Raw genomic sequence first — 19,972 nt, 5'->3', positions numbered from 1 at the left:
ATATATTTCACCCGAAAGCCAAATATCCCTAACTTTTTGTGAGTAGTATATATTCCAAAGCATCCATCTACTGGCCCTGTAGTTCACAAGCTGGCAACGTCTGCATGTGTGTTAGCTACTGCTGCATGGTTTTTAGCTCACTTTTGTATATGTGCACAGATTACTATCACAAAACAAAACTGGACCAAAATCCTCACGCCCTGCTAATGCAGTAGGCTGGTACCAACTGAACATGAGGAGAGACCAGCGAAAGCGGCTGACTCAACCATCATCAAATGGCCATATTAACAGCGTGCCCTAACCTTGAACTAAACCCAAAGCAGCAGAAAGAAAACCGCAGCTAAACATGAACCATCCAAAAAACCATAAAATAAAATGAAAACTGCAACAACACCACCAACAAAAGGGTTGAGGCACTGGGTTAAGAAGCCATTAAGCAGGGTTATATGAGGTCACACAGGTCATCACCACCAGATGTGGTGGAGACACTACTGCAGCAACTTCAATATGAGCTCCGCATGGTCCTAAACCTGGCAGAGTTAGTGTCATGCTCCACTACACTAGACTAGGAGAGCATCTCATCCATTTTAAGTCATTGTAACTGCTACACTCCATCTGTGTGCAACTCCCTCGGGGACATAAGAGATAGGAAATGACCTGCCTGAATGTTGAAATTTGTGCGTTACTTCATGAGTTGTTTCATGAACGTTGTTTTATCCTAGGCATAACTTGATAAATCAATGAAAAACTCCAAAAAACTCAAGTACGAAACACTGGTGTATCCTATGCCAAAGCCACTTCTCCCGGCCAGTGTTAGAACATTACAGGCAATGGAGCCAAGCAGCAACAATTACAATTGAGTGTTTTGAGTCGAGTGATTTAAAGATACAGTATATACAGACACCGGTTCAGGAAAACCTCCTGACTGAATGGATAAAGAAACTTCTCACAAGAAATACAGAGTCAATGAATTTTTTGAGCCAGTGGGACCTCAATGGCCAAGTTAACTTCTTCTACTGGGTGCCGTGGTTGGGATTTTGGAAGTTATTATCCCATAGAGAACGCATTAAGGCTTAACAGTGTGTCTGTGAGCATGGTTGCCTTGATTGACAACTTTCTGCTGTCCCTTCAAGCATGGTGAGGAAGGAAGAAATACGCAAAGGTGTATTACAGCCCTTCAAAAGCTCAAGACATACATTAAAGTTTTACTTAGGGTCATTCTGTGTTGCTTATTGAATATTTGGTTAGTTTAAACGGTGCATGATTAATCATTTTCTAATTGCAGCTGTCACTGTGTAGTTTTATAAATGGTGCCGATATCATATTGGAGAGAAAAACTTTTTAAATATGAGGTCAGAGAGGAAGAAGGAGAGAATGATGATGGCGACTAAGGGTCTTCAATCAAGTCTTTATTTTACCAGGTGGAGTGTGGCTCTAAGTTGTTCTGCAGGTCCAGATGAGAGGAAGAGCAGGAGGGGTAAGGAGATGAAGAGTAAAACAGTAATAGTGTAATTTACACTCCCGGTCACACAGATGGCATCACTATCCATATGTTTGATTCTCTGATATTTCTCCTCACTATTTCTTTCCTTAGTTAGTTATAATTCTTAATTTTCTTATCTTCCCGAAGACCCCCCCCCCCCGCCTTTCTGTCCCTCCAACCTCTTCTGTTTTCTCTACTCCCTCTCTCTCTTTAACTGTGTCTACCCCTTTGTGTCTCCCTCGGTCTTCCATTACATCCAATAGGTCGGCCTGCTGAATCCATCTGCTCTCATTCCTCCTGCAAAAAGAACAACGGAAAGAGAGAAAAGAACGGAAGTATAAAAAAAACTGAATGGAATGGTGGGGCACTGCCATAGCAACTGAAAACACACATCCTGACCAGACTTGAGGTGACAGGTGTGTGTGTTTAGCGCGAGAGAGAGCGAGAGAGAGAGCGAGCATGTGTGTGTGTTTGTATCAGGGGCTATCATGGACGCCGGCTTATTGGCCAGTGGGTGCATGGCGGCTCAGTGCATCGTGGGTTGGCGATTGCTTTAATATCATCCACAGCTGCTGCAGCTGGAGAAGTCCTGCTGCCTCCCCCCTCCCTCCCTCTCTCCTCACATCCATCCTCCCCCTCCCCTCCATCCGGCCCGGCAGCCCCAAACAGGAAGAGGATTCCGGAAAAAGCTCCCAGGGGATTTTATATATGAGGGAGTCCCCTGAACCTGGGGTGTGTGTGTGTGTGTGTCTGAATACCTGCATGTGTGTGTGTGATTCTAAATGTCTATGTGTGTGTGTGTAACTTTCAGTGTTCAGTATATTACAGTATATGATGTCTAGTGTAGACTTCCCCCCTCTTTTGGAACAAGTCTGGCTACGGAGTGAGATCATCTCAGTTGTTTCTAGTAAAGTTTCAACTGTTTGGAGAACAGACATGAAACCAGTGACAGTCTGTTCAAATCAAGCGTAACACGAAGATGTTACTCAATGAAGAAAACCCCAATGAAACATGATGGATTGCATCTAAAGACATCTCACCCCTAGATGCTTTCTAACATCCTTTCAAAACCACACACACTCCAAATGTCAGAGAATACAGGGAGAATGAACATCAAACCTTCTCCAACCTTCAAACCTTCAAACCACACGAAATCCAATGTTGAGGTTGGGACAGTGAGGAAAAGAAGAGTTCAGGGATATCAGGGATAAGAAATGATTGGCAGCTTAGCCTTATCAGAGAAGATGATAGTGTGTGTTTTATTAACATAATTTAAATAGGATCATAAAAAAAAGATTAATAAAATATTGAATGATGAAGTCCAGAAGAAAACTTTTCAGATTTTATTCATCGAACAATTCTAAGTAAGACAGTGACAGAGAAAGTGTCCTCATTATTAGTCTCCATATTCATGCTTGAAAGAATCCGCCAATCAGCCAGATGGTGGTGCTGAAATTACGGCCAAAAGGCATAATTTTGGAAAGGCCACGCCCCTCACACCGTGACTGATTGACTTGAAATGTGACACACAAGTCTTGCTCAATGAGCTCTACAGAAAAGGTTCTTGGACCATAAAAGTCCTCCATGAAGTCTTCTTTTGCTAATTTACATAATGTGAAAAACAGTAATGTGAATACACTTTTTAGAATTTTGACTGTATCAATGGCAAATTTGGTATACAGCATTAACAAATTAATTAATTAAGTTATTCATGAATTAGTACGTTTGTTAATTAATTAATAATCAACTAACAATTAATTTATTTATTAAAAAAATTATTCAATTATTAATAAATAAGCAAGATTGGTCCAAAAACATGGCCGCCATCAATCAAAAAAACCTTGGGCGCACCCACATGCATCAATCAATATGGCACTTCAGGTTTCGGTTAATACTGGCCCCTAAAGCTTGTGCACCAAATTTGGTGGAATTCTGTCCACTGGGTTATCAGATACAAGTTTTTGGTATTTGTGGCGCCCCCCATAGCTTGGGCTCAAAATGCTTTTGTAGAGCTATTCCCAAACATGAACTGAAGATATCTTCCTTTTTTCTTTTTTTTTTTCAAACATGTGCTGTCAGAATTCTGGGCATACAACACAGAGTATTTGTATGCTATTGCATCTAGAACTGAGTTAGTCTGCAAGTGGAGTTCAGGTTCTCAACCTGCAATGCAACTCTTTATTAATTCTTAAATCATCAAGAACTGCTGCAATAACTCTGTCCTGTGGACGACCTGTAGGTTGACAAGAGCACAGCTTTTTGTTATACAGAGCCGCCATCAACCCCCCTCTTTGGTGAATAACCACGGGTGAGACAAATACACTTAGAACCAAACAACATGTCCATGGAAAAACATAAACAAAGAAATAAACAACAACATGTACACGGAAAAACATAAACATTGTACGACAACATGTATCAAAAAAACATTTAATTAGCTCCAGGAAAACTGGAACAGCAATTGGGCAATGTGGCCTCTTCGTGTCATAGTTATGGTAGTAAATGAGGAAGAAAAGGAGAGGGATGTAACCAGGAGGGTGCTGGGGTGCACTCAAAGCAGATGCCGGTGGCGTGAACATGTCTGTGATGAGACTGCCTGTATGTGTGTGTGTGTGTGTGTGTGTGTGTTTGTGTGTGTGTGTGTGTGTGTGTGTGTTTGTGTGTAGTGTCCACCGGTGTACAGGACTTGTCCCATTTGGTTCTGGTGTTTAAGGTTGGCACCTCCAAGCCGCAGGAAACCCCCAAGCACCCTGCCCCGCAGCCACAGAAGACCCCCTGGCCCCTAAACAAGCCGGAAGCCCGCGGAGCAAACCCCACACCCCGCCCGAAGGAGAACTACCCAGTCCCAGGGAGCGCGAGGAGACCCTGTACCCCTGAGGCATATACATACCACCCACCTCCATGTGCAGGCACGGACCGCAGGCCCAGAGCCAGGCCCTACGTCGACAGACCAACACCCCACCTGAACGGCCCACCCCAGCGGGAGCCAGAGGGACCACCATGCCCACTTACTCCCCATGCAAGAGCTAGGCGGAGTAGGAGTGTAGGAGTGTGACGGGCAAAATCCCAGCCCCCTGCCACATCCCCACCCACATAGCTTGCACCGCAACCGTACCGCAAGCCCTGGGCCTATTGTGTGGTGTATGTACTGAATATGAGTTTTAGCACTGGGAGAGATAGACGAAGCGCAATCAGATCAACGCAGTGGTGCAGCAGGCTGGGGGGCAGCAACGCGACCCCCCACCCCCTGGACCCGACCACGGCATAGCAGACCCACCTCCCGTACCCAGAGGCACACAGCCTACAACGACTAGCCATGGGTGCAGAGCAGCCCCTGGTCAGCCCCCAGCTGTCACGCATGCGGGCTACAGAACAGAGGGTGGCAGTTGGCTCCCCAACACACAGCCCGCCCCCCCAGCAAAGGCTCAAAACGCACACCGGGTCACAGGACCAGACGGAACGGTGTGAGGGACTGAAGATATCTTCCAATATATATGGTGATTGGACAAATAGTTAATGAGTGATGGCCAATTTTATGTTAAGGCCCACCTTTTGCAAATTTTTTGGACGTTTTTTGGACCGATCTTGCTCACTTATAACAGAAATGTGTATCTCAGTCCTGAATTGCTGTATGCAAAATTTGGTGTTGATACAATCCAAATACAAAAAAAGTCTGGTCACATTACTGTTTTTCACATAATGCAAATTAGCAAAAAAGAAAACCATTACAGGAGACTCTTATGGTCCAAGGGGCTTTTTCGTAGCGCACATTGAGGTGGTGTCAAATTTCACGTCAATCGGAATCATGGTGTGAGGGGTCGTGCCATTTCCAAAATTGCGCTTTTGGGTCTTAATCACAGCACCACTATCTGGCTGATTGGGCTCATGTTTCTTGGGAAGCATTTCCCATAATTTCCAGTTATTGGGCAAAGTTTCATGTTTCTAGCTCATTCCAGCTCATGGCAATTTGAGACACGACATAGGTGTACAAAGAATAGAAAAACGGCAGAAAAACAATAGGGTTCTACTCCTTTGGGATTTGAACCCTTATAATAAAGCAGCAGGAAAACAAAAAGGTTCTTCTCCTTTAGATTTGAACCCTAAAAATCCAAAAAAGATCCTGAATCCCCAAACATTCCAAAACCTAGTCTTTATCCCATGAATGTGGACAAAACTCTCCAACAACCATAAAACACCATTTCTGTTGGTTCTGTCTGTCTGCTATAGTCTGCTAGTAACATTAAAAAATGTAATTGTCAAACAAACAAATAGTTTGGATCCCAATTAAGATTGTCTTCTTCAGTTTAGTAAAATGTAATGTCACTAGTGTATGCTTAGTTGTCTTGGCAACCCATAAAGAATGGCCGAGGTCAAGGATTTTGACCAATCACGATGTTTGGCTGGATCTGGATTCATGGTTATCTTTTCCAAATAATTCACTTTGACCTCTCTGACCCGCTTAGGTATTATCCTCTCCTCTGGAGAAATGGAGCAGGATGTCACACGCTTACACACACACACACACACACACACACACACACACGCACACACACGAGTTTGATTCAAACTCACTCATTAGTGTTCAAAGGGAAGACATGGCATCTCTCGGTCTCTTTCTAGCCTCGAACCTCTAGTACAATCTGTTATAAAAAGAGTCATCTGTTGTTTCATTCATGAATTATTAAAGAGCGTAAGCTTTTGTTGAAAGCGATCGGTGATCTGAGACCCTCTTATTCATTTTCTAAAAAATAAAGTGATACCAATCATGCTTAGAGCTGTAAAGCTTGTCGCCTTTAGAGGCGTTAACTATTAACTCTTGTCGACGTGATCATTATGAAGGTTATACCAACAGGATTCAGATTGGAGGTAGCATGGATACTACTGTATATGTAAAGTAAAATATACTAAAGGGAGGGAAAGAGCTCTGTTAGATGAATATAAAATATATTTGGACAGTAGGCTGATGACTAATGCACCATGGGATATCAAATCTCAAATCACAATTCATCAACTTCCAATGTCCGGACGTGAGCAAAACTGCTTTTAATAGTGTGTCAATCAGCAAAATGCAACATAGATATGCTGGCACATATCCATATAACCACATACAGTATATATAAAGCAAATCAAGCTATACTACAGCTATGTCCATATAATCCGGTGCTGAAGGTCTGAGAAGTTTCCCGCTGGCCCACTGGCCTTCACAAAGTACACAAATTAGTTTCACCATTCATCAAAAGCACCGCTCTTTCATGGTCCACGCCATGAATGGCGACGTGAAGTCAGAACGGATCTCCTGGTTCGAGTCCATCTGGACAGAGCCAGAGGAAGCCGTTCCCTGGTCGAGATGAATCACACACCTGAGCTTCGACCGCCCGTCCCAACCCAAACAAACATGTCAAGTCCTCCTCTTCCCCGGCGACCAAAGTGCGTAATGTTGCCTTTAAGGACCGGTAAACAATCCGTCGGTACCTCGTCCAACGGGATCCCCCCGAACAATAAATCAAAATGTCGGCTTGCCTCTCCTCCCCAGCTTGCCGACATACACCATGAACAATGAAAAAAAAAAGTGAAAACAAAGGCGAAAAAATGTGACCGTCATTTTCCATCGAGGGGTGAAGAGTTGAAACTCAAAACACAGAACAATGAATCACTGCTCTCTGTGTTTTCCTATCGGACTATTGATATTCAGGTCTCAACAAGGGCCGATGGTCGATTCACCTCCCCTCCCTTCATCTCCAAAGTTGAGGGTTCAACTCCCACCGTCCAATGGAGCAGGTGGAGGGTAAACAACTTTGCTCAAAGGCAACTATGCCTTTGTTAATTTTCATCATATGTTGTGTGACTCGGTGTACGCAATGCATTCATATTTCATTTAAAAGCCCCGGTTTTGATTAACGAAACAAGCTGCAGCCCCCCTGGGCTCAAACCGCTACGGGGAAGAGGATTTCAGCTAATTAAACCTGACTATTCGAGGCATCACCTCGGTAATATGTGCACACTCTCATTATTTCCAATGACGATGGGGAGAAGAATGCAGTGTAATGTATTTAATAATCGTAGATAATAAATGTAATAATAAAAATAACATTCATATACTTTCCAGGAGCTTATTATGGAATACTTAATAGAATACAGCCACACAATATACAGTACATGGCTGTATTCTTTGAGAAATATCAATGATGCATCATTCATGTCTGCAAAGTACTGAATGGAGCAGAGCCAAAAATAATTATTACATTAGTTATTTAGAATAATCTTACGCTGCACTTTGGCACAAAATGGCCAATTGGCACATTATTTTTTCCTTTTTTATTTTTTTTTAACCTGTGCTGTCAGCATGCTGGGCATACAACACAGAGCATTTGTATGCCATTGCATTCAGGACAGAGTTAGTCTGCAAGTGGAGTTCAAGTTCTCAACCTGCAAGGCAACTCTTTAGTCATTCTTAAATAATCAAGAACTGCTGCAATAACTTTGTCGTGTGGACTACCTGTAGAATGACAAGAGCACAGTTTTGGTTATGGAGAGCCACCACCAACCCCCCTCTTTGGATAATTACTATCTTACTATATTACTATTACTATCTATCTACTAACTATCACTACTCCACGAGAGGGAGAATCACCACGGTAAGACAAATAAACATGTACACAAAAACATGAACAATGGATGACATGTATTGAAAAACAGTGAATTAGATCCAGGAAAACTGGAACTACAACTGGTCACGAGGCCTCTTCCTGTCATAATCATGGCAGCAAATGAGGGAGGAAAAGAGAGGAATGCAACCAGGAGGGTGCTGGGGTGCACTTGAAGCAGGTGTGTGTGTGTGTGTGTGTAAGATGTCCACCGGTGAGTGTACATGACTTTTCCCCATTGGTACTAGTGTAGGAGGTCGGTATTATGTCGCAGCACCTCCAAGCAGCGGAAGGGCCCCGAAGCCGCCCCGAACTCCACAGCCCCGTGGACACCCCTCGGCTGCAGGAAATCCCCGGGTACCCTGCCCTGTGGCCACAGAAGACCCCCGGGCCCCCAGAGAAGCCAGAGGGTGTGGAGCAACCCCCACGCCCAGCCCCGAGGAGCATGACCCAGTCCCAGGGAGCACGAGAAGACCCCGCACCCCAGGGACGCACACACCCAACCAACCCCCGGGTGCAGGCACAAGACGCAGCCGCTGGCACAGAACCTGGGCTACGGGCGCCAGACCGACACCCCACACGAGCAGCCCGCTCCATGGGCCGGCCAGCAGGACCTCCACGCCCACCCACGCCCTGCACAAGGGGGAGGCCCGCCCCACCGCAGCTGATCAGACGTACTCCACTTACGCCCGGCGTAAGTGCCAAGTGCCATGTACATGTAACAGCTAGTGCCCAGCGCCGGGCACCTCGATGTTACACCCCCCCCGGCCATGCCGGCAGGCCGCCAGGTATACAGGCCCTCTGCCACCCCCAGCACCCGGGGCGCCCGCCGCAGAGAAGCCGCGCCGCAGAAGCAAAAGGCCAACAGCCGCCCCCCTCACCGCAACCCACATCCACAACAGCAAGCAGTCCCCCCAGGGGCCCCGGAAGGCACCCGGCGGCGCTCTCCGCTCTCCCAAGCCACCAGGTGCAAGCTGTCAGGACTCCAGCCAGGCCGGGAAGGGGGGGGGGGAGCAGGAGCATCACAGGCAAGATGGCAGCTGCCACCCACATAGCCTGCACCCCGCCCATCCCACAAGCCCTCGGTCTATTGTGTGGTGTATGTGCTGAGTATGGGTTTGGCACTGGGAGAGATAGGCGAGTCATGACTGGATCGATCCAGGGGCGCAGCAGGCCGGGGAGCAACCACGCAGACCCCCTCCCCCCCGACCCAACCGCGCAGCCAACCTACAGCGATCAATCAAGGGCGCAGAACGTCCGCCGTGCGCCTCCGCCATGTCGGGCAGCTCCGCGCCCCCATCAGGCCCCTGGTCAGCCCCCAGCCGCCGAGCATGTGGACTACAGAACAGAGGGTGGCAGACAGCACCCCCATCCACAGCCCAACCCCCCAGCGACGAGTGCCCCGCGCACCGAGAGCGTCAGGGCAGGTACCTGGGCAGCCCGGTGTGATGACAGGAGACCGCGAAGGAGGCCACATGGTGAGCCCCCCGCCTAGCACAGCCAGCCAGGTTCAGGACTCCGGTTGACAATCCAGACGGAACGCCTAACCCCGCCCCCCCCACGGGACGCAAAGGGACACACAGGGATAGGGGCCGATAGCGGCCACCCGCCGAGCACGGGCCCTGAGACCCGAAGCAGCGACCCACCCCCCCGCCCCCAACACGAGCCCCAGAACCCACAACCCCGCCCGGAACCTACACAAGGACGCCCCCCGGAGACAGGCCAGCTCCACTCAGGTAAAGGAGCGGGCGTCACCACCCAGACCACCCAACTCCCCAGTGGGGCCCCGGGATTCCTCAAGAACACTGGCCCACGCACCACGGATGTCCCCAGAGCCGCCCAGGCATCCACCCAACCACGGAGCCCCGGCAGACCAGGCACAATGACATTGCACCAACTTAGGAAGACTCAAGTATTAAATGACAATGGAGTTATGTCAGTGATAAAAGTAGCCCATATTTCATTAAATGAATCAACATTGTTTTGGGATACTGCCAATAGTTTTTACATTGAGATGTAATCTATTAATAACTGCAACCATTGGGATGTGGTGAGATTATCTCTCTTTTTCCAATTGAGTAATATTGTTTTCTTGGCCATTGTTAAGGCGATCAAAATGGGTTGGTGGTGTTTCAGTGGTGGGTCGACTGAGGGGAGGTCACGGAGAAGACATATAGAAGGGGAGAACGGAATGCTGCGACCCAGAAGGGTTGATAGCTTCTTGGTGATGTTGGTCCAGAATGCTAGGATAGGTGGGCAGAGCCAGAAGGCATGAAAGTAGTCATCTCTGGTATCAAGGTCATCAACAGTGAGAGCAAATGTCTTCATCCACAGAACCCATTTTGAACATTTTGTGTTCCGTGATATGGGCTCTGTGCAAAATCTTATCTCTCCCTATCTATCAAATCTGATAGATAGGGGGAGATATCAATACCAACGTATCTAATATTGCCTGTTGTGATGGCTAAGTGAAGTTTCTGGGTTGCAGCATTACAGTCCCCCCCAATGAGTGGTAAGACTGTGGTTTTAGTCAAATTTATTAAATATTCCAAGATAGCTGAGAATTTAGATATAAGATTGAACACCTCCGGTAGGGATGTTTTTGGGTTTTCGTATGTACAACAGGATATCGTCTGCATACAAATTGATTTTGTGAACAGAGTTTCCTGTTTGTATGCCTACAATGTTACTGTTTTGACGGATAGCCGCCCCGAGGGGCTCAATAAAGATGGTGAATAGTATAGGGGAGAGCGGACATCCTTGTCTTGTGCCGCGTTGTAGAGTTAAAGTGTAAAAGTGAGGTGTGAAGTGCAACCATTGGTGATGACAGAAGGAGATGGAGAGTAGAGGATTCTGATCCATTGAATGAGGGACTCTCCAAAGCCGAATTTGTTGAGGATTGAAAAGAGATATGTCCAATTAACTATATCAAATGCTTTTTCGGCATCCAAAGAGGCAATAATAGTATTAAAGTTGTTCCTTTTAGATATGCTCATCAGACTCAATAAATAGCGCACATTGCTGGATGAGTGTCTGCCTTTGACAAAGCCTGTTTGGTCTGGGTGAATTATAAATGGAATTACTTTTTCAATTCTGTTGGTTAGTGTTTTACTTATAATCTTAAGGTTGCAATTAATAAGGCGTATGGGTCTGTAACTGGAGGTGAGGGTTGGTTCCTTTTGGGTTTGAGCAAAATCAAAATGAGAGCAGTATTCATGTGCGGAGGCATGGTGGAGGTTGACTTGACCTCTGTAAGCATTCTGATGAATAGTGGGGAGATAAGTGGCCAGAAGTGTTTATAAAATTCCACTGGGTAGCTGATCCAGGTGATTTTTTGTTGGGCATAGAGAAGAGCGCTTTCCTGAGTTCTTCAAGAGTAAGTGGTTGATCTAAGGTGGTAGCCTGCTCAGTCGAAGGTTAAGGAAGGTCAATATCGTCAAGGAATGAGTGAATGTTTGATAGATTCAATTCATTATCCGAGTGATATAGGTTCTTATAAAAGTCTCTAAATATGTTATTGATGTCTTGCGGAGAGTATGTTATTCTACCCTGTGTATCTTTGATGGCTGTAATAAGTGATTTTTCTCTATCACGTTTGTGGAGAGATTGAGGTGGAACTATTGTGCAGCCAAGGGGGAACACAATAGGTGACGGGCCATTCATGGAATGTACGAGAGTATAACCTGACCTCGTGAGGTTGAGTTGTTGGGAATAAAGCTACTAAAAGGATACACGCCGTCTCCTCAATATTAGATAAGCTACAGTATCTACAGAACCTGGGAAGCTTATTACATGGTGTCAGAGTGCTCAGTCCTGTCTCCAGTGAGGTGGCGTCCAGGTGGCGACGTTTGGTGAGAGTAAACACGGACATTTGCATAATAAGTCCCTGTCGGAAAAGGCTAAGCTAAAAGAGCTAAACTAGCTGTTAGAAACGGTAGTAGCTGAACTAAAAGCTGATAGCTACCCGAGTTGGGGAAACAGTTTGAGACTCAGTGCTGGTGTAGAGAGCAAAGCATCGCGTGTGATCCTGCTTTGAAGATTTTTGATTTTACTTTTTTGAGAAAAAAAACAAAAAACGAAGATGATGGATTCCCTGTTCTCCATAAGCCCACCAGAGAATTTTGACTTCTCAGACTTTCCAAGCTGGCCCAACTGGATCCGCAGGTTTGAAAGATTCAGAATTGCTGCAGGATTGGACAAAAAGGATGAAGACTTTCAAGTTAATTCCTTAGTCTACACCATGGGTGATAAAGCTGATGACATTCTGGGCACATTGGTCTTAAGTGATGCAGACCAAAAGAAATACGGCAGTGTAAAAGAAGCCTTTGATAAATACTTTGTTTGCAAACATAATGTGATTTATGAACGATGCAGATTTAACAAAAGAAGCCAAGAGCCAGGTGAATCAGCTGAATCGTTCATTTCTGCAGTTTACAAACTAGCAGAAAACTGCCAATATGGTGCACTGCAGGAAGAACTGATTAGAGACAGGTTGGTGGCAGGCATAAGACACCAGGGCCTGTCAGAGAGGCTGCAGATGGACAGTGAGTTAACACTGGCAAAAGCTGTACTGAAAATAAGACGGCATGAAGAGGTTAAGAAACAGCAGCCCATTGTGTGTGACACAAACAGCCCAGACCAAAGAGAAGCTAATGTGGACATGATGAAATTTAAGAAAAAGTTTCAGAGACACACACAGACAGGGAAAAGCCAAGGAAAGGGTCAGGGTCAAAAGGACAATGAAAAAGGGCAAAAGAGTTGTGGACGGTGTGGCAAAGCACCACCACATTCCCTAAACAACTGTGCTGCAAGGGATACAGAGTGCCGGAAATGCCACAAGAAAGGCCACTATGCAGCCCTCTGTAAAACAAAGCTAAGCAGTGTGGATGAAATCCAGGGAGAGTATGATGTAGACACTGTTTTCATAGGCAGGGTGTCGGCTGGTGGTCAGTCAAAAACATGGCAGAAGACACTGAGGCTAAATGGTCAACAAACCACATTTAAGCTGGACACAGGAGCGGACGTGACAGCCATCCCAGCTTAAGTCTACTCAAAGAAGCAGCATGGCCCGCTCACCGCTGCAACAAAGACACAGCTAGGACCAGGCAACAGCGCTCTACAAGTGGGTGGTCAGTTCAAGGGAAAAAAATACAAAAACAAGACAACTGAACAGCCAGTGTTTGTAATAGAAAGATTAGCTACCCCACTACTTGGTCTGCCAGCAATTAAAGCACTGCAGTTAGCCTACACAGTTGACACTATTCAGACAGCTGACATCAAAAAGCTGTATCCCGAAGTGTTCACAGGCCTAGGATGCCTGAAAAGCATGTACAAATTTAAACTGAAGGAGGATGCCAAGCCCTTTGCATTGTCACTGCCCCGTCGTGTGCCTATACCCTTAATAGACAAAGTCAAAGTGGAGCTCCAGAGAATGGAGACTCTGGGAGTGATTGCGCCCATCGATGAGCCGACAGAGTGGTGCGCAGGGATTGTTGTGGCACCAAAGTCCAACGGAAATATAAGAATCTGCGTGGACCTGACCCACCTGAATGAATATGTCTGCCGTGAAAGGCTCATTCTGCCGGCAGTGGACGAAACCCTCGCCAAGCTGTCAGATGCGAAAGTGTTTACAAAACTCGACGCCACAGCTGGCTTCTGGCAGGTGCCCTGCACCCAGAATCAGTCCCCCTGATGAAGTTCATCACACCGTTCGGGAGGTACTGTTTTCACAGATTGCCATTTGGAATTTCGTCAGCGCCCGAGCACTGTCAGAAGAGGCTGACACAGATGCTGGCAGGACTGGAAGGAACAGTGTGTCATGCAGATGACATTCTTGTCTTTGGATCATCGCATGAACAGCATGACCACAGACTGAGCAGAGTGTTGGAGAGACTACAGAAGGAAGGGCTGACACTCAATAATGAAAAATGCCAGTTTGCTGTGGACCGTGTCAAGTTCCTAGGTCACATTGTCAGTGCCAGGGCCTAGAACCAGACCCTAACAAAATTACAGCAATCACACAGATGCCCGCACCCACAGACATTGCAGGTGTGAGAAGATATTTGGGCATGGTGAATTATGTTGGGAAATTCTCGCCACGCATTGCTGAGCTCTCACAGACCATAAGAGAGTTGCTCAAATCTGACAGTGACTGGGCGTGGGGGAGCATGCAGCAGCGGGCATTCGAGGAGCTCCGTCGGGAGCTGAGCTCAGCCACAGTGCTGGCACAATACTGCCCGAACAGACCGACAAAAGTTGCGGCGGATGCTTCCTCATTTGGAATCGGAGGGGTTCTGTCGCTGACCTGGGCGTGTGAGCGCTTTCGGTCTTATCTAATAGGATGGACGGACAATGGTCCGCAGCTAGCTGCAGCAGAGTTCGCGGACTTTGCCAGAGAGTACGACTTCAAACATGTGACCAGCAGCCCCCGTTATCCTCAAGTAATTCGGAGGCTGAAAGGGCTGTGCGAACAGTCAAATCTCTCCTGAAGAAGGGAGAGGATCCACACAGGGCCCTTATGGCTTACAGAGCCACACCCCTGGCACAAGGTGCATCCCCTGCACAACTACTGATGGGTCGAAACATCAGGACGCCCCTGCCCGTCAGTCAGGACAAGTTGGAGCCAAGGTGGCCTGACCTACAGGCTTTCAAAGAGAAGGATAAGTACTTGAAGGAGAAACAAGCATCCTGTTTCAATAACAGACATCGGGCACAACAGAAACAAGAGCTCAGACCAGGACAAAGAGTCTGGGTGAAGAACACCGAGCAGTCTGGAATCATCACAGGTCCAGCCCAGACGCCAAGATCCTACAACATCGAGCTGCCCTCTGGAAGTCTTCGCAGAAACCTCATCAGGGTCATTCCAGAGACTCCTACTGTTTCTAGATCAGGGCGCATGATAAAAAGACCAGTCAGGATGGACTTGTAATAACCTGTGTCTTAGGTAGAAAGTTGTGGTCAACAGGGCAGAATAATCCCTGCATAGCTTTGGGGACTCAGGCAGTCTACCCTGAACCCCTAGATAGGAAGTGAATTTGAGTTAAAATACTATTTGATTTTGTTTAAAAGAAATGTTGGTATTCACTTAAAGTGGGAGATGTGGAGAGATTGAGGTGCAACTATTGTGCAGCCAAGGGGGAACACAATAGGTGACGGACCATTCATGGAATGTACGAGAGTATAACCTGACCTCGTGGGGTTGAGTTGTTGGGAATAAAGCTACTAAAAGGATACACGCCGTCTTGTCAATATTAGATAAGCTACAGTATCTACAGAACCTGGGAAGCTTATTACAACGTTTCAATTGATTGGCAAGAAATGTACCTGATTTGTCATTGAATTCAAAATAATTGGTTCTTGTTTGTCACATAAGGAATTGTGTCTTTTGATGGATGATAGTTTCAAGTTGAGATGTAATTGTCCTGATCTCATTTCGGATTTGCTCAGAAGATGAGTGGGCTTGTTGGGAGTGCAACTCCTTTAGTCGCTGTTCGAGTTTATTTTGGCATTCTTATCCTTTCTTTTTCTTGTGAGTGGAGAATGAAATAATACTACCTCTTATAACTGCACATTCTTTTTTTCCAAGAACAGCCTTTGGACTTCCACATAAAGTTCAAATTGTAGCCGTGAATAGCTAATGTAAAATAAAAATACTGGTTAAATGGAATACAAAATCATTGAAAGGGTCAAAAGACAACTGCTCAACTTCCCCGCCTAGCATTTCCAAGAGGTATTGTTTGCGACGCTGTCGCAAAATCAACCGGCTCATTTTACATTTTCATCAAAGTGTAGCTCCGTGAAATAATGTACTGAAAAAAAATGTATTCTTTATTTAGATTATCAAACGGACAATGGATCATTTTGTTTCTGGCTGCTAGTGTTAGTGTTAGCTAGTGTAGCAAGCGTTAGCAACATGGCTACCGCTACCGCTAGCAGCCTGGCTATTCTCCAAAGCAAGAAACAACTGTAAGAAACCCAATTTGCACTAGAAACCCTGATCTCAGTGCTACTATAAAGGCAGAGTAAAACCTTCGGTTGTATTAATAAATATGCATGTTGCGTTACTTACTGATCCAGTAGAAAGAATGTCAACTGAAAGTCGGTTAAGAACGCTCTGAAGTTCTGAAGTCCTCTCCATCGAGTGACTGCCCGTCCGAGGTTAACTCTAGTTTTACTTACTGTGACGAATTGCTGCAAATCTATCCTTTGTTTTCCTGGGGATCCGTACCCAGTGGCAGTTCATATTGCATAGTGATATCCAGGCTTGTAGGGAACCACTGTCAATGCTGATGGTGTCATTATTCTATAGCCATTACACTGTACAATCAACATTATCTTCAAAATTACAAGTTAAAGCAAAAAAAGTTTTCTATTACCCATTTAAAACTTGAACTTGTCATTACTTTTGGATATCAACATTTTGGGGTGAATCCCCCCCCCCTTATGCAGACCCCCAATGTGTTCGCCCCGTAAGGCTTCTGATTGCACATGATCGCAAAGACCGGCCGTTTTGGAGATGCTCTGACCCAGTCGTCTACTCATCACAATGTGGCCCTTGTCAAAGTCGCTCAGATTTTTATGCTTGCCCATTTTTCCTGCTTCCAACACACCAACTTCAAGAACTGTTGCTGCCTAATATATCCCACCCCTTGACAGGTGCCATTGGAATGACATGAACAATGTTATTCACTTCCCCTGTCAGTGGTTTTAATGTTGTGGCTGATCTGTGTCATTTTTTTTTAATCATGTAAAGAAATGTGCAGTTCATTTTCACTGCTTCTAGTAAACGCACCTTTCATCACCGTTTCGACGGCACTGGCGAACGCGTCAATGCTGGTGCCCCCGTTTCCTGATTCACCTATCGCCCTAAGTACCGACGCTTCAGATAATGCAATCGGTGCGGTCCAGGACCAGTTGGTTGGCAGGTTTGGCAGTCGCTCGCCTTTTTCAGCCATAAGCTCTGCCCAAATGAGCGGAAATAAAGCAGCATTGTGTGTGAGTTCCTTGGACTCTACCGTGCCATCCGCCATTTCTGTTTTCTGCTGGAGGACGGCCCTTTCATGGCGTTAATTGATCACAAGCCACTGGTCCTATCCATGTCCATGGTCTCTAAGCTGTGGTCAGCCCGCCAGCAGTGGCACCTTGCATTTATCTCTGAGTTCACTACGGACATCTAGCCGAGAGGAGCAACATTGTGGCAGACTGTCTCTCCAGGACGATCATAGACGCTGTCCACATGGGCATTAATAAGCCCAGATGGCCGTCGACCAGGTTTCTGACCAAGGCATCCAGGCCTACAGGACTGCTGTCACAAGCCTGTGGCTAGCCGATGTCAAGTTCAACGGCGCCTCACTGCCGTGTGAAGTCTCTGCCGGGCAGCCACGCCCTATCATCCATGGGGGCTGGAGACGGAGGATCTTCGATGCCATGCATGGTCTTTCTCATCCGGGTGGTAAACCCTGCGATGGTCGAGCCGGGAGATAAACTTGTATTGTCGACATTGGGGTAGGCCGGATCATACTGTATCTCCTGGACTGTCTGAAGCCAGCTCATCAAGATCTTGGTCAGCCCATCATGCTGACCCAGCCTTCGCGACGTGGCCGGCTCCCGGTCGGCGGGGTTTCGGCCCTGTCTCCCCACCCGGAACTGCCGGGTGGGGAGTTGGCACCGTCTTCTTTTCCTGGCTTGCGGTCCTGGAGTCGCTTTGGCATTGTGGTATGTGCCCCTAGCTGTTTTTTGTGATTTCTGGTGGGATGTGTGTGGTAATTCCATGAACACACACAGACGGGACTACATAATTCCATAAACCATTAATCCCAGTGTGGCAATTTCGCCCACCAAACGCCACCCAAGCAGCGCATTCAGGAACCTTTCAGACACACAAACAACGGGGTTTCACACAGTTCATTGAAGAGAGTGGGCTAGGTGTAATAAGCCCAGGAGCAGATGGTCACAAAGCCTACCCCCCCCCCCCCCGCCCCCCCGCCAACAAAAGAGAAAAATAATGCCTGGACTCTGACACAGGGTTCCCATATACCTAAAAAGGACGGACTCTGAGACAGGGTTCCAATACCTTAGAACAATAAATGTAAAAAAAAAACAACTTGTCCACTTCCAGGGAGCCTGGTTCCCCGGAACAACCTGGTCCCCCGGCGACCCTCCCCCAGGGCGATGACATCTCTCTTCTGGAGCGTGGGGCCTTGGGCTGCATTGCTGGCTGGTGGAGGCGTGGCCGGGCTTGGCTGTTGCGGGGGCTGCTTGGCGGGGTGGCCTGGCTTGCTGTGGAGTAGATAGCTGCTGTGGTGGTTGCTGCGGCTGCTTCTACACCGGTCCTCCACCAGACATCTTGGATGCTGCTGCTGCCAGTCAAGAGAGGGCTGCTGCTGTGTCCCTTCTCCGTGCCGGAGAGTCCATGTTCAGACGCTAGTGTGGCATTTTCGCCTACCACACGTCTTCCAAGAGGTGCTTTCAGGGACCTCCGGCACAGAGAGAGAGACAACGGGGTTTCAGACACAGTTTATCCCTCTGAAGACCAAGCTGAATTCAGAGAAGTGTTGTGATTTTGGTGTGGTCTGATATTTGTTTAAATATTATCAACTTAACACTCTCACTCCAAAGTGGTTGATATATCTATTTGAAGGAAAATCACAGCTACATTGATATGCCATCAAGTTTGGTCAGTATCATTATGCAGCTTTTAGATAGATCTAAAACACAGAAGATATAAAGAGAATGTTTTTGTGTTGCCGCACAACAGCCACGCAGTCTTTCTAGACAAAGGTATGTTTCCAATGAATTTGCAGTGTGTGTGTGTGTGTGTGTGTGTGTGTGTGTGTGTGTGTGTGTGTGTGTGTGTGTGTGTGTGTGTACACAGTGCATACAGTCCATAAGCTGGTGAGCTGTATGCAATATGTGGCATTCTCCTGCCTGGTATGTATGTATGTAGTCTGTAGAGATATTTCTGATGTAAATATCACATTTCCTTACGCTTAAAAAAAAATGTTTTTACAGTATGAGAGCACCTCTCCAAGCTGCCACAGAAAATCATCTTGCACCTACACCAGCTAGCAGGCCAAGACTGCATGCTCCTACACCTCTATATATATATACATATTTTGTTCATGAATTCAAATTTTCATTTGATTTGAATGTGATTGTTGGTTCTAGAGTTGCTCTTCTCACCTAAAACCATTTTTTTTAGTTTTTGTGTATAGTTTGTGTGACGTTTTCAATAAATCTTTCAAAACTAAAAAAAATTCTTACATTCTTTCATTGTCCCACTCCCACTAGCCTACAGCCTCATTCCTTCGTCTGAGAGTCTGACAGATAGAGGGCCCAGCCTGCTGCAGATCCACACCTCTAATGGCCCCCAGCCGGAGGTCATGAATTTTCAGGTCATTAGCGAATGGCTCCTCTCAGACCTTGGGTCAACTGAAATAAAGTTGTGAACAGTTGTGATAAAACCCTGTTTTTACCTATTTAGACATCAGATTTGCTCAACTATTTGGACTTCAGTATATACCCAAGACCTTGATGAACAACTTTTGTATTGAGAAAACAGTTAGTCAATATATTCTAGTGTGTGCTATGACAACATTTCTTGCGGCAACACAAAATACAAAAAGATCCTCTCTATAGCTTGTGTGTTTTAGATCTATCTAAAAGCTGCATAATGACACTGAGCAAACTACTGATGGCATATCAATGTAGCTGTGATTTTCCTTAAAATAGATATGTGACCCACCACGTACTTTAGGGTCATTTGCTGGCATTTTTTCCCCGCATCATTTGAAAGTGCAGAATCAGAGCTTCCAAACAAGGTGTCACTTGTGCAAATCAAGCAAAT

Source organism: Zeus faber (genome assembly GCF_960531495.2).
Source record: "Zeus faber genome assembly, chromosome: 19".
Taxonomy (NCBI): domain Eukaryota; kingdom Metazoa; phylum Chordata; class Actinopteri; order Zeiformes; family Zeidae; genus Zeus; species Zeus faber.
This window is presented reverse-complemented; position numbering follows the sequence as displayed.